Below are 11085 nucleotides of genomic sequence, written 5' to 3'. Positions count from 1 at the left end.
CTCACCATGTTAGGTGAAGCTAGCTGAAACAGGGAGTTAATTCTACACCTTAAAACCATGTCTTATGCTATGTTCTGCACCTTAAAACCATGTCTTATGCTATGCAAATACTGCTGTTTTTTTCTGGTTTAAAATCTGGTGCAATGCAGGTGCTTAAAGCAACAAAGCTATGAGGTTAGCTATGGGGATTTGTCTCCATCAAACAGGGGGAGATTGTTGAAGATGGTTGCTGCCCCTTTAAGATTGTGTTTGATGAAGACTTCTATGTACATTTCATTTGTATTTTGCTTTGCTTTAAGTATGTCTTAGGTAGTGCTTAGAGGTTGTCTAAGAGTGGGCTTTTTGCTGAGTATCTCACCTCATAACCACTGGCCATGTGATAAGAACAAGCATAAGTTTTCTTAAACTGTTTTTCACATGTTTTACAAAAAACACGTTTACTGCATAAAAATAAATTTGTTCTTTTCTAAATAAACAGATTCATTTTTACACTGATGCCTTGGCTAAGTCTTGTAAAAATTAGATTTTGTGCATCATGTATTTTGACTAAGTCTTCTATCTTTCAAAACGACTGAGTTTTAAATAGTTAAACTTTCTTTGTTTTCGTTTTGAAAAATAAATCTGTTCATCTGTAAATGAATAGATTCTTTTTGTCTCTGGTGCCATGTCAAGCTTAAACGATTTTCAGTTTTATCTCAGCACCAGAATGGTTGACTAAGTCTCCTCACTTAACAAATTCTCTAACTGCTTTTTGAAAATAAATCTGTTCATTTTATTTTCAATCTGTTCATTTTATAACAGCTTTAACTGTTTTTCAAAATTCTGTTATAAGTTGGTTTTCTATAAAATGAAAACTTGTTTTCTGAGTTTAAACAATCGTTCATACATTTGCAAAAACAAGTTTTGACAGCAGAGAATTAAGTGTTTACAAAGGATTAGCATTTGTTCTTCAAAGATTTCAAAAATCACAAAGTGCTTGTTCTTGGTTTGGTTCCAAAAGCTTGGTGTGAGGTGCTGCTACTGTTCTAGCAATCTTGCCTACTGGTTTAAGGCAGATCTTTGTATCCTCAATCAGGTGTAGTCGTTTCACTTCTCATTTCTTGTAATAGTTTGGTTGAACACTCTTCTTGATAGGTTTTCTTGGAGAGTGTGTGTGTGTGAGCTGAAATAGGTTTTTTCAGCAAGAGTACCTAAGTTCTTGTAGGTTTCAAGAACAGTGGGAATTGTACTTGGTTGTACTGTGTTTTAGTGATTTCCACCTGGTTTTGGTGAAGACTGGATGTAGCTCAGTTGATTGAACCAGTATAACTGCTTGTGTTCATTCTCTCTCACTCTCTGCAATTTCGTTTCTGCATAATTGATAAAACAACAAAGAAATAAATCTGTTCAATTGAAAATAAATCTGTTCTTTCTGGGCACTGTGCATACTGTTCTTAATTTCTGAAAAAGGTGTTTGAATCTGATAAGAACATATAAAATCTGCTAAAAGCCACTGGAACAGATTGGCTGTGATAGGTTGCTCAAGAAATTGTTAAAGCTATTAATTGGACCTTAAACAATTGCTTAAAGTTGAAGCTTGCTGTTCTGTGATTCATTGTTCTTAATTTCTGGAAAACTGTCTGGTTTCAATAAGAACACTGATAATCTGTTAAAGGCTAATAAAACAGGTTGTGTGTAATAGATTGTCTCACTAATTGTCAAGCCCTTAACTGAACCTAAAACACACGAATTGGAATTAAGGTTTGCTGGTTTTTGTGTTACACTGTTTTTCAATATGATATCTGTGTGTGTGCATCTGGAAATTCTATCTGCATAATCTTGTGATTAACCTTGCTGAATTAAAAGCTTTTCAAACAAAAACAGTGCTGAAATAAATCTGTTCATTTTCACATAAATCGATTTATTTTCTGTAAAACTGTGTTAAACACTGTTTCTGCGAGAAAGTTTTAAAAGGTCAATTCACCCCCCTTCTTGAACTTTGGCACTATTAAACCCAACACCCTTTTCCAAACCAAGCCCACGCATCTCAAATATCGACCGATTCTGATTTATGGCACAAACGCCTCAGACATCCTTCTCGGGCGTGTCTACAACTTGTATCTTCCTTGCTACCTATCCCTATCAGTAAAAATCTCATTCTCATTCATAATAATTGTAGTATTTGTCCCAAATCTAAACAGACAAGGCTACCCTTTCCTTTAAGCACAATAAAATCTCATTCTCCATTTAATCTATTGCATTGTGACATTTGGGGTCCTCATAAAACCCCAACTCATTCTGGAAAACGTTTTTTTCTCACTATAGTCGATGACTATACTAGATGTATTTGGTTATTTCTTATGAATCACAAATCTGAAACCCAACATCTCTTAGAGTCATTCATTACATTTGCACAAAATCAATTTCAGGCATCTATTAAAACCATCCGCGTTGACAACGGACTGGAATTTATTTCAATGTATGATTTTTTTTCTCAAAAAAGGTATTGAATGTCAACGCACTTGCGTCTACACTCCTCAACAAAATGGAGTAGTAGAACGCAAACATAGACATGTTTTAAACACAACACGAGCCCTCCTATTTCAGTCCAATTTACCATTAGAATTTTGGGGAGAATGTGTTTTAACCACCACATATATCATTAATCGTTTGTCATCACCTTTACTAAAAAATAAATCACCTTTTGAGCTACTATATAATCAACCACCTTCACTTTCTCACCTAAAAACTTTTGGTTGCCTCTGTTACGCAACTGTTGTTTCACCTAAGCAAAAATTTGATCCGCGTGCCCGACAATGCATCTTCGTTGGTTATCCTCACAGTATACAAATTATTTGATATAGATGCAAACACTTTTTTTACAAGTCGAGATGTCATCTTCCATGAAAGTGTTTTCCCATTTTACCAACAGTCACAGATACAATCCTCACCTCCATTACAAGGTATTTTGCCTACTATTGACATTGACTTACCCACTCCTGTCCAACATTCACTCCATCAAGCTTCTTCTCTTACTCATCACAATGCACCTGAACCTCCATCAAACCAACCTTCTTCTCCTACTCGTCACAATACACCTGAACCTCCATCAAACCAACCTTCTTCTCCCATGCCAAGAAGTCTAGCACCCATTACCAAACCTTCTCCAACCGACCTTCCTGTTTGACGATCCAGTCGCACATCAACCCCACCTTCCTGGCTTCAAGACTACGTAACGGGATCCCAAGCCAATCATTCGACCACTGCCCAAGACCGGCCGAATGGAACCAGGTATCATATGCATCATTTTCTTTCTAATTCATGATTTTCTTCTACACATAGTGCATATCTTGCTAACATCACAACCACCAGAGAACCTCACATTTATGCTCAAGTTATCCTTGATCCAAATTGGCTAAAAGCAATGGACGAAGAGCTTTCCGCCTTGCAGCTAAATCAAACGTGGACCTTGACACCGTTACCCGCTGGGCAGAAACCCATCAGATGCAAATGGGTCTATAAAATAAAGTACAACTCAGATGGTAGCGTCAAAAGATATAAGGCGCGCCTTGTCGCAAAGGGGTACACTCAGATTGAAGGTGTCGACTATTCTGAAACTTTTTCACCAACAACAAAATTAACAACTTTGAGGTGTCTCCTCACCATTGCAGCAGCCAGAAATTGGTTTACTCACCAGCTAGATGTGCAAAATGCCTTCTTACATGGCACATTGCATGAAATTATTTACATGGACTTGCCACCCGGGCATCATCGACAGGGGAGAACATTGTATGTCGACTCAACAAATCCCTTTATGGTCTCAAACAAGCATCTCGAACATGGTTTTCAACATTTTCTCATGTGATTAAATTTGTAGGATTTCAACAGTCCAAGATAGATTACTCTCTATTCACAAGACAGAATAACTAATCATTTACTACCCTTCTGATTTATGTGGATGATATTCTTTTGACAGGAAATGATTTGACAGAAATTCAGCGTGTTAAAGATTGTCTATTACAACAATTTCGCATTAAAGATCTTGGAGACCTAAAATATTTTCTAGGGATTGAATTTTCCCGTTCCAAAAATGGTATTTACATGTCCCAAAGAAAATATGCGCTTGATATTTTGCAGGATACAGGACTCACAGGTGCTCGTCCAGACAAATTTCCAATGGAACAATACCTAAAACTCACACCAGATGATGGAGAGTTATTAAAGGATCCAGACAAATACAGGCGACTCGTGGGACGACTAATATACCTCACGGTTACTCGGCCTGACATAGCATTTTCGGTTCGGACCCTAAGTCAATATATACAGGATCCACGGAAACCTCATTGGGATGCCGCAATTCGAGTCCTAAAGTACATCAAAGGGTCACCAGGACAAGGATTACTATTGCCATCCGAAAATAATCTGACATTGACAGCTTATTGCGACTCAGACTGAGGAGGTTGTCAGACAACTCGGAGATCAGTATCTGGGTATTGCATTTTTCTTGGTTCTTCTATTATCTCATGGAAGTCAAAAAAACAGACAAACGTATCAAGATCATCAGCAGAAGCAGAATACCGCGCGATGGCCAATACTTGTTGGGAGATAGTTTGGTTGCGATATCTGTTGCAGGATTTAAAGGTGCCATGTAACTTGTCAGCTCAACTTTTCTGTGACAATCAAGCGACATTACATATAGCAGCAAACCTAGTATTTCATGAACGCACAAAACACATTGAGATACACTGTCACATTGTGCGAGAAAAATTACAAGCTGGGATAATCAGTCCTTCATATGTACCGACACAGTATCAACTCGCAGATATTTTTACAAAGGCATTGGGCAAGAAACGGTTTTTGACGCTACGACACAAGTTGGGGGTTCATGATCTTCACCTACCAACTTGAGGGGGAGTATTAAGGAAATAATAATTATCAAATTATATGCAATTATTGTATGCAGTATTGTACGATATTGTACCCAATTATATGCAATTAATTTAATAATTATAGAATCTCATTATTAGTATCCCTACCTAATTAGATTGTAATTTGGAGAGAGAAACTCCCTATATATTTCCTATATATGAGTAATAACAATACACATAAGAGAATAAGAAATATTTATTCTTCTTACCATTTTTTATCATTTTCTTATATAGTGTTCAATTCAAGTTGATTCACACTAACATATAGCTGAACATTTTGATCCTTATTTTATAAAGTAAAGGTGTAGAAAAAAAAATATTACAAATTTCATGAAAAAAGAAAATAAAAATATAATTCTAAAAAACAATTAATCTCATTTATTTATATTCATTTCTCTCTTTTCTTATTTTATATTAAATAAATTAAAATACATAACCTTCAAAACATTTTATCTCTATTTTATCTCTATAAATAATAATTTAATATTTAATTTATTTCTTATTTATTTTTCAACATATTTGTTCTGAATTTCTCTCATTCGTAACCAAACATGACCCACGACCTATGTGGCTCAGACACCCGTCTTAAATGTTGTGTCCGTGTTGGACACACGTATCTGACACCGACCCTCGTATGATACTCGTAGGACTTGTATCGGTGAATGGTCCAATTAAAAAAATATTTGTTGGATTTATGACAATTCTAACACAATTCTAATACAATTTTAAAAAGAAGAAATACATTAATTTTCTAAAAACCCAAATCTATTATATAAATTTTTATTATGATTATAAAAATAAGAACAAAGCCTTTTGAATTAGCAATGAAAAATATATTTTTCTTAAAAAAAATTTTGAAACATACTTGTACGCATAAATCTTTATTGTCAATTTATATAATTCATAATTATATAATATTTGTGTCTCTGTGTCCTAATTTTAAAAATTATTCATATTTTCATGTCCGTTTCAATACCTTATCAGTGTCCACAACAAGTAAATGAATTCTTGAAAACTTTAAAACTAAGTTTAAAATAACATTAAATAATTTTGAATTTTAAATTATCTAAAATAGGAAAATAATTACGGTGCAAATAATGTTCCAACAAATATTTAATATATGCTATATATGATAAAAATGATGATTAATATCTATCATATAAACCTTTTATTTATATTAAGATTAAAATCTTCAAATATTTGTCCTCCGTAACTATGTTATATTAAATAAATGTAATGAAAATGAAAATATTAATAATGAATAAAAAATATATTGTATGGCATAGAAATCAAAACATAACAATTATACTAATATTTATATTATCAGAAATATAACATTCTTATAATAATAATAAAAATATAATCTAAATTTAAAATGCTAAAATAAAAATATAAAAGATAAACATAATTATTATTACGAGTAAATTTCTAAAATAAATATTTTTGTTTTTTCAATATAAAAAAAATATTTATACAGTGCTGTCACACCAGAAGTACAAATATAGTACAAAAGTTACGGTGGGTATCATATTTCATACCTTTTAAAATTTAAATTTAATTACACAAAATTCAATTTCAAATCAACATATAATAAAAAAATTCATAAACATATATTGTGTTACAGTTTTAGGTTCAATGTGATATTATAATTTTGTATATGATTCACTACATTAATATTAAATACGTTTTATTTATTCTTAATATTATAAACTATGTTTACAAATTTTATTATTATTTTTTACAGGTGAAATGAACATGTATTTATTTTAATTTAGCCATTCATATGAAAAAAATTCTTCCTTTAACCTATTTTCTATCACACTTTTAGTCTATTAACTTGAGACATATCCACAAGAAATAGAAATGAAACAAATGCAAGAAAAAGAAAATCGTAAACTGTGAGAATACAAAATATTTCAAATTAATACTCAACTAATGTTTCAAAATTAATTTGAACATTAAAGTAGTTTTTGTTTTACTAATTAGTGATAAAATATTAATAATTTGGCAGATAAAGGTAACCTCCTACTATAAATTTAAATATGTACCAAAAAAATAACTAACTTAGTTTTTATATATTTTTTTCTCATATCACATAATGTTCTCATATTAAATAATTTTTGAAATCTGATGATGTATAAATAGTAGTGAGTTTAGTGATTTTGTAAATAGAGTTTTGGATTTTTGTTTTCTATCAAAATCACAGTTCGGTATGGAATGGTAGTTGGAAGGAGCATAAATTATTTCACTTTCATCTCTACGCTCTAAACTTGGAATTTAAAATTTGAAATGAAAATTTGTTGAAATTTTAAAATTTGAAAATTCGAATAATTTTTTTAAACTATATTTAACTATTTATATTATATGTGAGGAAACCGCTCTATACGTCATTGACGACGAGATTGAGTAAAGCAAGGAGAGCAGTTCCTGTGATTCGGGACCATGGAAACGATCGGAGCGACAGCCTGACACAGTTGACGACAACAACGCTTGAACGTCTTGTTGAGTCGGAGCCGGTAGAGGTGGGGTTCGTCAGAGTTGAGGTGGATGATTTACTTTCTTTCTGCTGTTTTCTTTTTAAATTCAGGACAAAGAAAGAAGAGAGACTGAACAGAGAATAAGAGAGATTTTCATGCAAGTTGTGGATATAGAGGAGATAAGTTATTTGTGAGATGTTATATGATTCTGCTTTTCTACCTGTGCAACTTCGAAAGACACAAATCTGAAAAAGGAATTAAAGTTTGCCATGTTCATCTTGTATTTTGGCACCATGCCTTGCATCCACACCTTTACCCTTCCCAAGAGATTTGCCAATAATTCTTGTTGAAAGAAACATAAACCACGAATTTCAACATCACATAACACTGCACGGGTATTTTTTTTGCATCGTGATATATTAACAATCAAATATTAGGTTGCGTCACTTTACAAATTAAAGTGGATGAAAAAAAAAAGTATTCAATTAGAATGTGTGTTTTTGGAAAAAATTTATCGATTTTTGTTAATATTTTTTATATTGGATATTGTGTGTTGTTTCAAATTATTTATCTAAATTTGTAATTTGAAAAAATCTCAAAATCTTTAAACTCTGGTGCTACAACTTAAAGCAGAATCTGACATTCAAATTGTAAAATGTTGTGATATATTAACATTTTATCGTTAGTTTTAATATATCTTGATATTTTACGATTTGGATTTTGGTTTACATTTTAGTCTTTTTGGTTATTAGACACTTTACAACATTGACGTGATAAAAAAAATATTTAATTTGAATGTGGGATTTTGTTGTGGAAAAATTTCATCGATTTTTCTAATATTTTTGACATGGGTATTTAGATTTTCCCACCATTTGGGATGTTTGGATTTTAGCATTTACGATTTGGATGATGAATTTCATTTTTGGTTGTGGCATTTGAATTTGTCGTGTATCTATTTTTTCAATTCACTGTGAGTATGAGGATTTCTATGGTTGTGGTATAGTGACACATTTTTTTTCTTTGGTTGTTAAGGAAATATATTTGTTTTTCTTTTCAAATGACAGGTGAAATTGTTGATGAGAATTTTCTCAGCCAAAGAGTTTCTGAAATGCTGAATTTGTTTTAGGAGACGGCAAATACATCAAAGACAAAGTGTTTGACATATTCCTTTCCACTTCTTTCTCCATTTTACTTAAATATTCCTTTGCAACATTGCCACCTTTAATGTGACAAAGCAAGAGGATCATCCTTAGAATCAAACTCAAATATTTCTGCAAAGATAGACAATGTTATTAATGAAAAAGAAATCATATAAAACATGTCTAAGGTAAACTAGACCTACATACATCTCCTTGTGCTTTTATACCATGGTTAGTACTTAATATCGGAGAATCAAGAAAAGTCAATATAATTAGACACATCGGCACTAATACTTGAAAACTATGTGAATACAATGAAATTAGCAAAATATTGCACTGTAAGCTTCCAATTAGATTAAGGTTCTGTTGCATGTAATAACACCTTGTCGACCCCAATTTCTATCATTCCTTTCATCATGGTGTTCTGTAAAAAAATCATTGGCCATGATACAATAACATTGTTCTCTCCTGTACGCAACTCTAGTCCAATGTGATTACTATTTGTACCTCCCATACATAACAATAGTAGTGCTGACACAGTCTAGAATATCAAAGTTCTGGCCATCAAATGTGTGTTTCAAACTTCTAAGATTTAAGTCTTCTGGTGCATTAGCATTAGATAATTTCATTGCGTGCCTTGATCTTAACATACTGTATTATTTTCGTAGTTTATTTAAATGTCACATTAAAGACTCATCATCTTCATCATTCTTCATGTCACTAACTTTAAAATTTCAGGTTGGTCCAAGTAGATGCTTCTGTGGGTTGAATACAAATCAGAAGTCTTATTAAAAATTTGAGCAATTATAACTGTTAATTGTTTTTATTTTTACTAGAGTTTTCATCTTAACGTATATAATTTCTTCACTGCTAGAACGAGAATACGAGTTTGAATGGCCTGGGGATGATCTTGAAGGTGATTTTTTTGTTGTTGGATGTGATAATAGATCATCACTACTACCATTTGACTCCATGGATGCATTATTTTGTGAAAAATATATGCTGAAACGTATCTCACTTGTCAAAAAAAGGTAAAAAGAAGCCGAAATTTAAGTTCAAGGTAAACAACAATGTTTCATATATTCATGTTCGGAGTTAGTGAGCAGAGTATTTTCCAGATGGTCTTTAGGTGGATAATCTTTCAAGAAGTATGATCCATATTCCATAGTCTCAAAATAGACATAATGCAATTTACACCATTTTATCAGTCTAACTTTACCCACAAAACCAATACAACAATTGGTGAATTTTTTTTATGTGTTGTCTTCGTTCTTCAAGGTGAACACATGTTGGGTAAGATACTGATAAAAAAGAAAGAATTTTTTTTTTCGGTAAGATACTCCACATTTCATCAATTTTGTTTTTCACTGACTTAGTGTGGCTCTTTACTCAAGTGACGATGAGTTTGTCACTCATGTCTTTTAACTGTTTACTGCCTATTTGCTTCACTTAATGCCTATGTGTGTGTGGTTATATTGACTTTTCTTGATACTGCAATATTAGGCGGTGACCATGGAATAAAAGCACAAGGAGATGGGTGGTTGCTAACTGTTGCCTTAATTGAAGGAAGCAATTTACAACAATGAGTGTAAAGTATCTTAATAAATTATATAGTAAGATAAAATTTTGTTTGTTCATTTGATATATTTTTTATTCGATCTGTAAAGTATCTATTTGTTTTGGATCATGATTCGACAAAGATAAATATTCATATTGCCTCAATATAAAAAAAATGAGAGAAAAAAGTTTCATAAACAAAAATAATTGCACAATAAAAAATAATAATACAAAAAAAAGAAAAACTTGAATTAGAACCATTCAACACTTTTAGCTTTATATTGAACCGTTGTGCTATCAATTTCACTATCAAAATTAATAACTTAATCTTAAAAAAACATCTTTTAAAAATATTTAAACTAAAAATTATTTTTGAAGTAGTTGAGAGCATTGGAAAGTAACAAATGTTTAGTTAAGAGTTGGTTTTGAACAAAAATGTTTCGGCAGAGCATGATGAGAAGTCTGCATTTGAGTTATGTTGCGTAGTCGTTCGGCTATTGTTAATAATTGTTAAGTAACTACCTTAGTCAATATTCATTTCGGGGGCAAATTTTTTAGTATATTTTATGCTTTTACGCATGTAATCGTTAAGGGCCACTAATTGTTAAGCAGTTTCCCTTAGTCTATAGCCATTTTCAAGGAAAGGTCTCTCGACATGGCGGTCGACAATGGTTTCTAATTGTTAAACGAACTGCCTTATACTAGTAGTCGTGCGATTAGTAAGGGTTGTTTAGTTGTTAAGTTAACTGCCTTATCCGAGTAGTCGTGCGATCGGTAATGGCTGCTAATTGTTAAGCTAACTCCCTTAACCGACCGAGTCTTCGTGTTTGGCAACTGAATTAATATGGTGTGTGTTTAACTGAAATAATAGCTGTACCGCCCAGGTGATCGGAAGTGATGACGTGGCAGCAAGCTATTATATAGGCGTGTTGAACGGGACACCTGGCTGGCAGAAGGGAAGGAGGTCGGGGGGCTCGTGTAGTCGCCAGTTATTAAGTTGGCGTG

The 11085-nt window shown here is 32.5% G+C and overlaps 1 long non-coding RNA gene across 1 annotated transcript; it reads left to right on the top strand.

Annotated features, from left to right (window-relative positions):
* The first annotated feature begins 7208 nt into the window (after nt 1–7208).
* LOC137829825 (uncharacterized) lies at nt 7209–10225 on the top strand. The gene is made up of 2 exons (XR_011084090.1): nt 7209–7450; nt 8449–10225. It is a non-coding gene; the product is annotated as an uncharacterized lncRNA (long non-coding RNA).
* Nucleotides 10226–11085: the final 860 nt, after the last annotated feature.

The sequence above is a fragment of the Phaseolus vulgaris genome, chromosome 7 (assembly GCF_000499845.2).
Source record: "Phaseolus vulgaris cultivar G19833 chromosome 7, P. vulgaris v2.0, whole genome shotgun sequence".
Lineage (NCBI taxonomy): Eukaryota > Viridiplantae > Streptophyta > Magnoliopsida > Fabales > Fabaceae > Phaseolus > Phaseolus vulgaris.
This window is presented reverse-complemented; position numbering and strand designations above follow the sequence as displayed.